At 53.3% G+C, this 13056-nt stretch overlaps 1 protein-coding gene across 1 annotated transcript in view; it reads left to right on the forward strand.

Annotated features, from left to right (window-relative positions):
• The first annotated feature begins 6105 nt into the window (after window positions 1-6105).
• Window positions 6106-13056, forward strand: part of EPPK1 (epiplakin 1) — a 35830-nt gene continuing 28879 nt past the window's right edge. The window contains exon 1 of the mRNA XM_060682137.2: window positions 6106-6208. The gene's annotated coding sequence lies outside the window, so the exon portion shown is untranslated. The remainder of the gene's footprint in view (window positions 6209-13056) is intronic.

Raw genomic sequence — 13056 nt, forward strand, 5'->3', positions numbered from 1 at the left:
TTGCATGCTTGCCAACTGGCTTCTGACAAGCAGAGTTATGGAGAAGGTGGAAGTAAGGACAATCATGACTCTTTTGAGGGTCAAATGGGAAGAGACATTGTAAGCCTGTCATATGATTTTCTACTTAGCAGTTACCCATGGAGTTGATGGTCCAGGTTTTGATTGCCAAGCAAGTTACTTGGAAATGTTTCCACTTTATAATCCTGCCTCTGAGTTTTCCTGCCCAAAATAGAACTTGTATTTGTTTAGAGGATTTATAAAGCTGCTCAATGATTTCTGACTCTGGCTGGAGTACCTCAATAAAAATTGCCCCCTCCCCAAACTCAAACTGATTGCAACCAGTACAAGCAAGCCGAGCCAGCCCGCTTGGCCTTTCTCCCTGATGCAACGGTTCCAGCGTTTGCGCTGCCCTGCTTCGTGCTGTCTGCCCGGTCCTTCTCTCTCCGCCTCCTCTGAGCGATTTCTCATGGCTGAGCAGCACTGAGCCAGGAACGAGCCCAGGGAAATCCTCCCCCACTTTCCCCAGCTCGAGCCCAACCGTGGAGGGAGGCGCCCCATGCCGTGGGGTGGGTTGGTGGGCCGGCGGCTCAGGGCCTCCCCGTCTGCTCCCTGGGGAGGTGGCTCTGGGGCAGAGGGGAGACCGCCGTCTCCAGAGCGACTCCCAGGAACCCAGCGAAGCGAGGGAGCCTGTCAAACCAGCAAGGCTTCACCGCACGGGGCGCGCCCTCGCCTGGAGCACCGGCTGCGCCTCCCCTCTTCTCACGGCCAGGTGTGATTCTGCGGTGCTGAGCCGGCTCCCTGGAGGCTTCCCCCGGGCCCCCATCTCTTCCGAGCTTCTCCGCCTGCGATTCCCGAGCCGTGCTCTAGTCTAAGGGGAGGCCAGAGGTGGGGAAAGGGCTGCTCCGGAAGAAAGCGGGACTCGGCTGCCAAAGCCGGATACGGCGCTGGGGGGCAGGGGGGGCAGAACAAAGCCAGGCTGGGCCAGGGATTTCCGAGGAAGGCGGGCGGCGTGGCAGGAGTGGGCCGCTGGCCCGCCGCAGCTCAGACATGCCTGCTGCAACATTCCTTCCCGCAACCACGCCTCATTCCTTCGTCGGCATGCGCCGGCTCTGGAGAGGCTGCTCGGAGTCAGGAGCGCAGCCGGTTTGGCTGGCACGCAAGGCCTGGGAGGGAGGGAAAGCCACCGCCACCCGCCCCCGCTGTCCGGGCAGCCAACTCCTGTCTGGGATGGGAGTCGAGCAGCACCGGGCCAGGAGGATCTGGGAGGAGAATCCTTTCTGCCATGCCCTCCACCCCCGCTCTTTGGAATACCTTGCAGCCCCAGCCTTTTGGCTTTCCGGAAGGGCGTTAAGGGCTGGTTCTGCTGGTTGGCTTTGGGTCCAAGGAGGAGGGGTGCTCTAGGGGGGAGGGGCTGGCTGCTGGTGAGTTTTGAGGGAAGATGCCACCCCATATTAATCTTGCCTTTCATTCCTTATCATTGTACCTAATGTTTTAATATTAATGTTTTTAATTGTAGGCCACCCAGAGTTGAACTGCAGACTAAGATGGGTGGCGTATACATTTAAGAAATGAATAACTGCAATTGCACATGTCACACTGACTGATTCTCATCTTCGCATCGTCACTGAAACAGAGGCAAGCCTTTGGTGAGGTCGGACTTCTGGTGTCCTTCTCAAGGGTGCAGACCTGCTGCAAACCTCGTGTCCCGGAAGGGCGAAGCGACAGGGAAGGAGGACCGTGGCTGAGACGTCCACAAACGCTGGCACGCCAGAACACAGGGTGGTGGGGCACCCCTCTCTTGTTGATTGCAGAGAGGGCTGCCAGTGCCCGGGGGCTTCCTGCTGGGGGCCCTGCCTGGCCCTGGGACCATCCAGGCCTCTTTGCCTACCATGAAGGGCATAAAGCGGCCGGCCAGCCGAGGGAAGGCTGCCCAGGGGAGAATCCCTGCTTCCCCAAAGGCTGCATCTTTTCAGAAAGCCGCAACCCTTCAGTTCCTGGCTGTGAGGCAGAATGGAGGGGGGCAGGTTAGCAGTGAAATTAGCAGGTCAGGACAGTCATCTGTGCAGTCCAGGAATGGATGCAGTTGATGTCCCTTAATTAGTGAGCCATCATATACAGATCCATTGGCCGGTTTATTTCCTGTTTTTTCTCAAGTTATATATGACATTGTTACTCACTACTCGGCATTTTGGAAAAATCTCTTTTATGGTGTCTCAGAAACCTGCTGGTGGACTCTGCTGGGCTGAATAATGCACAAATTCTTCCCCACCTCCTGATTTGCATTGAAGTTGGGCAGCCAGGCAGGTGGACCTGCAAGCATCGCAGCTACGGTCGACATACTCCTGGGTTTGCGTCATTCCTTAGAAGGATGCTGGGCCTGACCCCAAGGCCAGGCTCAGATAGATGGCTTTTGAGGAGCCCTTTCTGGCCCTTCTGTGGCTCAGGATCAGGCCTTTTCCTGGGCAGCACGTCTGGCTAGAACTGCCCTCAGCTGTTCCAGGTTTTGAGTCAAGGGGGTGGCTGCAATTGGCCTGGCTCTGGGCACCAAGGAGGGCTGTACATGATGGGCTTCCTGGGGAATTTCTGCTCTGCAGCAGAGCCAGGGAGGTTGGCATCAGGTCCCACCTGCCAGGACTGATCTGAGGCTAAGCTGCTATAAGGCTGGATGTGGCAGCATAAACAGATGCGGAAGGTCACCCATTCGGTTGGCACAAGAAAAACCCAGCTTTTCTTTCCCCAGCATGGCCTGAAGGCCACGGATGCATTTGGCCACACTCAGCAGGGACTAGGAGGGGCTCCCTTCGTTGCTGCGTGCTCCACCAATCCCCACTGTGGATTTTCCCAGACAGCCAACTGTCCAGCCTACCCAGGGCCAACCTTGCCCTCTCCGTGGCTTTCAACTCAAATACATAGAGCCAGCCATGTCCACAGTCCAGGCTGACTCAGCAGAACAGAGCCTTCCTTTCCTGTTGGACTCACTAGATACCCCCGGGATTCAAAGACAGAGCCTTCTTTCCAGAGAATCCTCTAGGCTTTGCATGCATGAGTTGGGTGGGATCTTAAGAGGTCAGCTAGTCCAACCTCTGCCCAATGCAGGAATCCATGAAACTATCCCAGAGAGGAACCCCTCCCCAAATCTTGAGAACCTCCAGCAAGGGGCAATCCAGCCCATTCTAGACAGGCAGCTTCCTCTCTTCCCAGCTCTGACTGGAGGAATGGCATCAGCCAAATCGGCCCGAACGGATTTTCTGCCCTCTCCCCTGGCACAGTCACCAAGAGTCCCACCGCCTGGATCACGGCTCTTCCCTCCTGCCCTCCCCCACCCAACCACCCCTCTCAGAATTCCTTCTTTTTCAACCTCTCCTTATTCAGGGAGCTGTTCCTTGAATGTGTGGGCCTACATCTTGGAGGTGGGGTCTAGCCAAAGCCAAGCAGAAGGAATGACCTCCTCTTGAGATCCGCATTTTCCTAAAGCAGACTGAGTTACCCCTTCTCCACCCCAGGGTTTGCTTAGGTTCAGCTGGGGGTCTCAGGTCTCCCTGGACAATCCTTTGTGTTTGGCTGTTCCTTCCCAGATCCAGGATCTTATGCATCTGCTGGATTTGTTCCAACATTTAAGTCAGATAAAATCATTTTGATACATTATTTTGGTCCACTAAGGGGTCAGCCAACCTTCTGTCTTGGCCACCTGGTCAATATGAAAAGCATCCCTTTTCTTCCATTGACTAGGCTATTTATAAAAATATGTAATATGTGGATTCCTGCGACCCCAACCTCAATATTTTACTCCAAATCCACTGCAAAACTGTTGATGAATAAGCATTTAGTGCAACTGTTTAACCAGTTCCAGATGCCCCAGACCAAGGTACCACCAACTGTCAGATGTGCTTCCTTCAAAGTCCAGGAAAGAATGACCCAAACTCCATTGTTTATAGAGAAAGGTACTTTTACTAGAAGATGAAGTGAACGCAACCAAAGGAAAGCAGAATCTAAGGCAATACACACGAAAATTGCATATAGGAAGCATCCCCTCCCACTGTCCACCGTAAATCATCAAATACAAAGGTCTCCCAGGGGTCAGGTGGAAGCACATGTCTGGCAGCGTCATCAATCAGGAATGCCACGACCGTTGGCAGCTTCAAAGATACAGTCCGGTGGCTTAACTATCGGTTTCGTTTTCCTCCAGCACGCTTCCCCCCCCATGCTATCTGCTCTCCCCCCTTCCGTTACTATGGCAGCCAAAGCAGAAAAAGTGGAGGCTGACACCAACGTCCTTGTGCCCGTCTCATCCAGCAGGGCAGTGCAAAAGCTGACCAACTCACCCCACCCTCAGCATCCCCTTGGTCTCTTCACCCCCAGAGGCAAGAAGGATAACCTGGTTAAGTGCCCTGGTCCTTGACAGACCCACATTGGCTCCTAGTGATGGCCTCAGCCTTTCCCAAAGACTCTCTGCTGCCAGGTGCTCCCACCCTCCTTGTGTGCCCTCCCAGGACAGAATCAAACTCCCTGGCCTGCTTCTTCCTCTTTGGACTATTTGCTCTGGTGCAGCCTCCCCCACCTGGCCAGAGGCCCAGTTGAGGTCATCTCTGCTGTTTTACTGTCTTGACTTAAAGCTTCCTTGTGACCCTCTGTGAATGTCCTGTGGCCTCACATTCTTCGCACCAATACCTGTAGCTTCCCCCTTGCCCAAATGCTTTTCTGAATCTAATAACTCTACCTGATGAATTCCCCACCACCCCTAAGAATTGCAGCAGCTGGCCTGGCCTTTCCTTCAGCTGCTTCTTGCCATTTTTATAGATGCCTGGTCAGCTGATGCTCCCACCCAGCAACCCCCTCCCTAATTACCCCCAACAGCTAAGCCTCCTGAGGATGATTTTTGGCCCAAGCCATTCGCAGACCCTGAGGACGCTTTCAGCCTGTGGTGTCCTTGCAGTAGGGGAGGGGGGCATTTCATTGGAAATTCTGGACTGGAAGAAAAACTTGGAAATTCGCATTTCAACAGCTATGCCCTGAAACTGCTTTGAAGTTTGGAGAAAGAAGACTTGAGGAATTTCTGGTTGCAGGTGAAACAGTGTGCAACAGCCAGTCAACTGCTCTGGCCAAAGTCCCCCCTCCTTCAGATCTCACTCCACCCACCCACCTAAAAGGCACTCATGGACTGAGGCAGCAGTTCTGGGAACACCAAACTGCTCCCTGACCAGGAGGTGCAAACTTCTCTGCTGGGACCCTCAGAGTGGCTCTGGGTCTCCTATGGACGGAAAAGAGAGGTTGTTTGTCCAAACCAGTTTCCTGCTGCTGTCTCAGGCGGGCATCTTCTTCAACATCCCATCTAACCTTCAGTGGCTGTGATCCCTGTGAACCCCCCTCCCAGTGGCAGAAAGTGGGCATCCTGACAAGAGGATGCCAGTGGATACCTCTGGAGGGCTCCCTGGGCAGTTGGCCAGCTAGTGAAGGTGGAGCGGGATGGGGTGGGCGACTAGAATGGCACTGAAGTCCCCAAAGAACAGAGCACCTGGCAAAGAGAAGGATTTTGTTTCCATAGGAAGGGAAGGCCCACAGGTCCGGGTTCCTCCAAGCTGCACTCTAGCCCGCTTTGCCCACCAGCAGTTGCCACAACCCCTGTGTGCCAAGGAGGAGCAGGTGAGAGGCAGGACTCCTCCAGAGGCAAAGGGAGATCAGCCCACTCCCCCACTCCTCCAGGTGGGGGAGTGGGCAGTTCTCTGGCCTCTGCTTCAGAGGAAGCTCTGGATGGGCCCCCAACTGCTTTGGGCCTATTAAACAGGGCTGGGAAATGGGGCCGTGGGGTCGTTTGACAAGCACACATGTGTGCCCACACACACATACACACTCACACTGCCAGTAACCACACTGTTGGGATAACAGAGGGGGTGGGGGGCAAGACCAGTCTCCTGGAAGTCATTGAATGCTCCTCCCCCACACCAGCTGCTGCTGCTTCCCTGCCAGGCAGAACAGAGGAGAGTACCAAGCCCCTGCGTAGGAGGGTTTTGCACACCCTGGGCAGGTACCTGCTAGAACCGTGGAGGCTGTTGGCCCCGTGCAGCCTGGGATGGGCCGGTGTGTCATGGGGGGGAGGGAGGGGAGGAAACAAGTGAGGGGGCGGGGACAGGAGAGGGAGGAGAAGCTCAGCTTCTCTCGGGACACTTTGTTGGATCGGCAGCAGCATACCTGCCTGGCTGAAGGTCTTCAGGTAAGCCGGGAATAGAGGGGAGGGAGAGAGGAGCACTGGGCTTGGCAGTGGTGGCCGTGCTTGCCCTGACCTGGCTCGTGCCGGGGGCAGCCAAACCCACTTGGCTAGGAGCAGCTCCGGGGTGCCTTCGGAGCAGCCGCTCAGAGCACTGGCAGTGCGGGACCTGGGCTTCAAGCAGCCCCGAAGGCCGGTTCGCTGCGCCGGTCCCTTCCCTCCAATCTGACATACTTTCTTCCTGCCCAGTATAAGCTGGATGCAGGCCTCCGGTCTACCCGCTCCCAACTCTGCAGCCGGTCTCCGCCACTGTCCACCCCTGTCGCCAGGAGAGCTTCCCTAGCGTACCGCTCCCCCTGAGCCTCGCCTCTTTGGATAGGAAGGGATCTGTTTCTTGGCAGGCGTGATGCGGGGGTGGGGGGTGCAGCCCATCAGAGACCCCTGGCAGAAAGGGCAGCTGATTTGGTGCAGCTGGCCATGCAGAGGGCAAGAGGGCACTTGCTGAGCAGCACCCCCAGACCCTGCATGTCCAGTGGCAGATGACGGGACCTCAGACCAGGAGGGGTCCTGCTAGCTGGTGCCAGAGAGGTCTGGCCATAATGCCATTGGAAGGGCAGTGAAGCCACCAGCCCAGGGCAGGAATCCACAGAAACATATGTGGGGGAGGGGGGCCTGGAGGGGGCATTGGTGGATTGGGCCTCCAGCCAAAGCTCCTTTCAAAGGCCTTAATCCTCATTATTCCATGCCCCCATTTGGAACGACAGGACGGATCCTGTGGTCTTTTCTTCTCCTCTTCCTCATCCAGACTTTTCCCAGTTCCCCCCAGTCCTTCTTGAGAATCATGCCTAGGATTGGACACAGCACCCCGAGATGCGAGGTGCGGTCTAACAAAGCACATCAGTGGGACAGTCACTTCTTGTAAATTTTGCTTCTGTACTCTAAAAATGTTTGCAGCCACATCAGGCTGCTGCCTTGTCTTCAGTTTGCTCTCTGTTACTGTCCGGGGGTTGTTTTCTTCTTAATCAAAACAGGAATCTCACCCCCTCCCCAAATGGGGGTTTCTTTGAGTTTTGTTCCCTAGAGTGGAAAAACATTATACTTGTCTGTACTAAATTTGATTTTGCTAGCTTCAGCCCAATTCTCCCCATCCAGATCTAATCCTATTCAGGTGATTTTGAATTTTATTTCAAAATATTGGATGGTATTAGCCATCCAATCTTGTTCTGCAGTCTACAAATTTGAGAAGCGTTCTCCTTTACCGGTTTCCTCAGCCATTAATAAAGTACCGAAGACCAGAGGACACGGCCCTGAAACTCAAGTCTCCCCATTTGGCACCCCTCTCTGATTTGATGAGGAAGCATTGCTGAGCACTATTGGAGTAGAATTTTTGAATGAGCTGAGGTGGTTTGAATATCCACCGAGATCCGTCCAGGCCACCGGTGCATATTTCAGAGTGTAATTGTTCTTTTCCAACTCAAGACATGCCTTGTTCCTATATGGCCTTCCAATGATCTGTTATGGAAGTCAGTCAGTCAAGAAAGGGGAAAAGGTTAGTCTGGCAAAAGTGGCTGAAAAAAACCATGCTGCCTACAGGTAGTCCTTGACTTAAAACAGTTCATTTAGTGACCGTTCAAGGTTACGACACTGAAAAAAGTGACTTATGACCGATTTTCACACTTACGGCCATTGCAGCATCCCCATGATCCCGTGATCAAAATTTAGACACTTGGCAACCGATTCATATTTATGATGGTTGAGTGTCCCAGGATCCTGTGATCACATTTGGCTACTTTCTTACAAGCAAAGTCAATGAGGAAGACAGATTCACTTAAGGACCGTATCATTAACTTAACTACTGCAGGGATTCGCTTAACTGTGGCAAGAAAGGTTGTAAAAAGGGCCAAATTCACTCAATAACTGTCTCGCTGAGCAACAGAAATTTTGGCCTCAATTGTGGTCATAAGTCTAGGACTACCTGCATTTCCTGTCTTACTTTCAAGATGCTGCTGGGTCCATCTCTTTTATGACCTGTGCCAGAATCATCCAGGCCCCCCAGGAGGGGGGAGGCTTTCCTTTCCTCTGGTCATCCGGCCCCGCAGCAGTGGCCACGCCTTTATCTGGCTTGTTGGACAGGGCCACCAGAGGCCTGGCGGACTCGCAGTCTTGTTCTGAGAGTTGCCCCCTTGTGTGCTTGCGATGCTGAGGCTAAATCAAGTCCAAGATTTCCCTTCTGTCCGGCTGGTTCCGAGATGGGCTTCCCACCTGCTCAGTCCACCTCCAGGGTTCAGGAAGACACACCACCCCCTGCCCTGCGTTATGCTCAGCACACCCTCCGGATGCTCCATCCACAGATGTAAAGCAATTGTGTTGTGAAGCAACTTGGTCTTTAGACATTAGTCAGGTGCCACCAGCACCATTGCCAGGTGATAAAGTAGCATTTTCATAAAACACCATAGATTTACTGATTAAATCACCTGAATATGAAATAATCTCTGTGGAGTCTGCCAGATATATTGGCCATGTCACAGAACAAGCTAAACTCAGACCTGGGTTAGCCATACACCAATGCATGACGCCTGTTACAAGGAAGAAAGTCACAACAGGAATAATAAATGTTTCACCTAACATGCTAGGATGACCCACTAACAACTCAAATCCTTCACCAGTACACTTCACCTGAGCTGTAAAATACCTTCCCAATAGCAGTTGAGGCTCCCTCATGGACTGGGCTTCGCATGAGGGACGCATGGCTGCTCAGAAAGAAGGAAAGGCAGAAAGATGCTGCAGGCCCCACCTCCTTCCACCTCCTTTCTACTTCTCTCTCTCCCCCCTCCTAACTGCAGCCTAAAGCTCAAAGAGAGAATCAGGACCACCTCACGTGTCTAGGGTCCCAGGAAGGCTGGACTTTGCCTTCTGCATCTCTCTCTCTGCTACCTTCTGCCCCCCCACCCCTATAAGCCTTATTTTTGGGGGGGAGGGCTGCCTCCTGCTCCACAGAAATCAACTTGGCTTCTTTTGCCCAGAAACCTTGACATTCCTTATAAAGAGCAATCTTCACTCTAATTGCATTTGAATTAGGCAAAAATCACATAATTACAGAGTAATTACCTGTTAAAAGGCAGCTTCTGCCTTCTGTCCTATGGGATCAGGGAGCACAGAGCAGGTCTTTGCCAGGGGGGCTGCAGTCCATGCCTGGAGGTGCCCCCCTCCACCTCAGCCTCCCAGCTGGCCCTCTCTCTCTCTTTGGCTCAGAGCCCAACTCTGCCCTCTTGGGGAGCCATTCGCATTTCCCTCTTGTCTCCTGCTAAATCCGCTGGGCAGTGCCCAGAAGTGCAGGTACTGCCTCCTGCCCCAGGCTGAGAAAGCCCAAAAGGGCAGCAGGTAAGGGGAGTGGCAGGCATGGGGGGAGGGGCTTCAGTGATTAATTTGGTGCTTTGCTCCAAGTCCAACCAGAACCCTGTGGAATCCTCTTGCTGCACCACGCAAAGGTTAGGGCTCACCCTCCCACAAACCCTGGCCAGCCTCTAGGCACTCCCTGCACTCTACCCCCCCCCCCAATGCAGCACTCCTCAGCAGGAGAAGTCGGGCTGTCTGGTCGGCCCACCCAGCTGCTTGTCAAGTGCTTTGCTCCTTGGAAACAAGGGGCTGGGGGCTTCTCCGGCAAAGGACATTTTTGCAAGTGGGACAGAGGAGGGAGCGTCCAGCCCGTCCCCCCTTCGCCCAATACTTCTTCCCTCCGGAGGGTGAATCGGTCAGGAAAACACAGGGGGAGCCGCGATGGGCTCTTCAGGACCGGACCGGGCTCCCCGGGCTCGTGTGCGATAAGGGGCCGGTCGGCGGGGGGGGGGGGAGAGCAGCGTGAAGAGCTGGGAAACCCGGTTCGATCCTGAAGAGCCCTTCGCGGCTCTCCCTCGGATGCGCCGAGGGAGGGGTCGCGCCGCTTCGGGCTGTAGAAGGAGAGCGCCCAGTCCGTCGGGGCCCGCGAACCCTGCCTGCGGGGGCACATCCAGGTTTCGACCTCAGCGGGCTGGCGGAGATCGCCCCCGGCCGGCTCGCACCTTTGGTGACCGCCTAAGGGGAGGCGAGGTCTCCGCTGGCCTGAAACCCCGGTAATGGGAGGGGGTGGCCGGAGCTGAAACCCCATTTTCGGGCCAGATGGTCATGGCGGAAAGCGATAGAGTCGGCGCTGAAAACTGGCGCTGCAGCTCGGACGGGCTGCTCCGGCACCACCACGTACTTAACCAAGCTGGCTAGCTCAGGCCTTTGGGCTCTCCTCCGACAATCAGCTGAATTTCAACCTTCCTGAGTTTCCTGGGGTTGCCAGAGAACCCCACAGGTTTGCTTAACTAGACTTTCTGTTGTGCAAGCCCCGAAAAGTTGCCTGCCCGCCTTTCTTTCTAGAAGGACCAGACCCCCCGGGGGGGGGGAGCCATGTGGGGAGACACAGCAAAAGAGTGGGGTGACTGGCCTTCAGCCCCCAACCAGGCTGGGAGACTCTTGGATGCAGTCACCACTATCTCCTTCTTCCCCTTCCCCTTTATAGTTCCCGCTGTTTTAAGAAAGTTCAAAACCTTCTTAAAGATCCATCTCATCCTGGGCACCCTTTTTTTGAACTATTATCATCTGGCAGATGGTACTGGTTAATTAAAAACAAGGACAAATAGGCTGAAAAACAGCTTCTATCCCAGAGCAATTAACTATATTGAATTCTACTCTATAGTGCAATACTAATGCAGTATCAGGGGTTTTCAATTCAATTGTATAGAATGTGAACGATGTGTTTTCATTTTTTAAAATATAGTTTTCTTATGTATGATGTACACTGAAGGTGGCATTTAATTTTGCAGTACGAGGTGCAATGACAATAAAGTAAAGTAAACTGTCCCCATCTGAATGCACAGCCCTATTCCCCACCTGGGCTGCCCTTGCTCCTCCTCAATTTCTGGTGGGGCTGCCCTTTCCCAGGAGGATTGCTTTGTGGGTGGGCAGCAGCCAGTCGGGTTGATCCCAACAGGATAGGGTGAAACTTGGCAAGAAGCCTTTGCTGATGCTGCCACCCGTCCTCCAGTAGGTAAGAGTCTCAGGAAGCTGGGGAGGGGAGGCAAGGTTAGAGCCCTTGGCAGCTATGGGACAACAGGTTGCTTTCCTCTGCTGGAGGAACTGGAAAATACGTAGGGCCAGCTCTCAGAGTGGCTTCCCAGTGCAGATCCCATTGCTCTGAGAGCAAAAGGGAAGGAGATACCATCCCTTCCAGGAACACCTCTGAGCACCCAGGCTGGCATCTCCTAAAGTGGGTGAATCATAGCAATCCGTGGAACCCACAGAATAAAGGCTCCATGTTTGAGGAGTGCCAAGAGGACAAAGCTGGCTGTGTGGGGCCTCCTGTGGTCAAAATAAATGCTAGAATTAAAGTCTGTCCATTCTTGAATAAGCTTTTTAAAATCTGGTGAAAGCTGCAGCTACATATCACAAATCTGAGTGGGAGACAGGAAGTTGGAAAACTCTTAAGAGCTCAGAGGAATAGGATAAGACTACAGAATGACCGAGTCCTTCCTTTCTACTCCTGCCTGGGGCAGGGGGTTGGACTAGAAGACTTCCAAGGTCCCTTCCAGCCTTACGATTGTGTGAAACAGAGCAAGAAGCATAGTGAGCTGATCAGCAGCAGGCCAGAGGAGCAACTGACCCTTTGCCTCGTGGCTCCCTTCTCCTTCAGCGGCCACGGAGGTAGGGAGGGATCTGTTCCAGGGAGAGTGGGAAAAGCCTCCGGGCGAGAGAGGGGTGGGGGAAAGCATCACTCTGGGGCAGGTCTCCATCTCCCACAATTCTGCTCAATTACGGGTGTCTCCACCTGGAGCTTAGAGCTGAGCACCAATTATTGTGGTCCTTGGATTAACATCTTGGGCTTTTTCTCTTCTCCCCTGGGCAGAACAGTTTTTGTGATCCTTTTCAATTTCACACACTCCCTTTTTTTGCAAGGCCCCAGACCCAAAGCAGATTTATTTATTCATTTGGGAAACATACATTCACCAATCATAGTATGCCTGAGCACCGTTACCCTCTTCCCTTCCTGCCAAGGGTCAGTTTAGGGAACTTCATTGAGACAATAGGAAGAAGGAAGTGTGAACAGAGTCTCTGTTCTTCAGCACGGAAAGCTCGAACTTGCCCCTTCCGAGCCAAATTGTCCCTTGCTTTCTGGACACCTCCTTGCTCAGCTGAGCTCACAGCAGGGCAGCTGAGAATTAGCCTGGAAAGGGACCACTTGCCTTGAACAAGCCCCCCCTAGCCAAAACAGGCTGTGGCCTTACACACACTCGTAAGCGGTGCCCTTCTGTGGCAGTGGGCAGGGACAGGGGATCAACACTTGGCCTGTGAGGCGCCCCAGCTGTTGTCCCTGGTCACAGCTCAAAGACTGTGAATCCCACCTCTGACACCAGTTTCTGTGGAATCAAATGCAGGACCCAAAAAACCAACAAGCAAGGCTCACCACAGTATGTCTTTATTAACTGCGCACTGAAGGAATGCCCTCCAGAAAATAAGGAGGCTCCTGCAAGCAAAAGCATTGTCCTCCCATTTATACATTTCAGGAAAGGAGGAGAAAATCATAGTCATACATATGCATAGGTAATAGATGATGTAAGCATGAATATTCATAATCAGCAAACCTCAAGTTATTTTCCTGGCTTTCTACTGTTCATATTCTCAAGAAAGATTGTCTTAATAAGAAACAACGTATCAGTTTAGATAAAGCACCCTGAAAACCAAGGCCGTCCCAATTAGCGTACATTCCCTTCTATGTTTCCACTGGCTCCCACAGCTCCAAAACCTTGTTTTCCTTCCCTTTCTTCTTTCTGCAG

The sequence above is a fragment of the Pantherophis guttatus genome, chromosome 3 (assembly GCF_059756535.1).
Source record: "Pantherophis guttatus breed Tessera chromosome 3, ASM5975653v1, whole genome shotgun sequence".
NCBI classification, from domain to species: Eukaryota; Metazoa; Chordata; class Lepidosauria; order Squamata; family Colubridae; genus Pantherophis; species Pantherophis guttatus.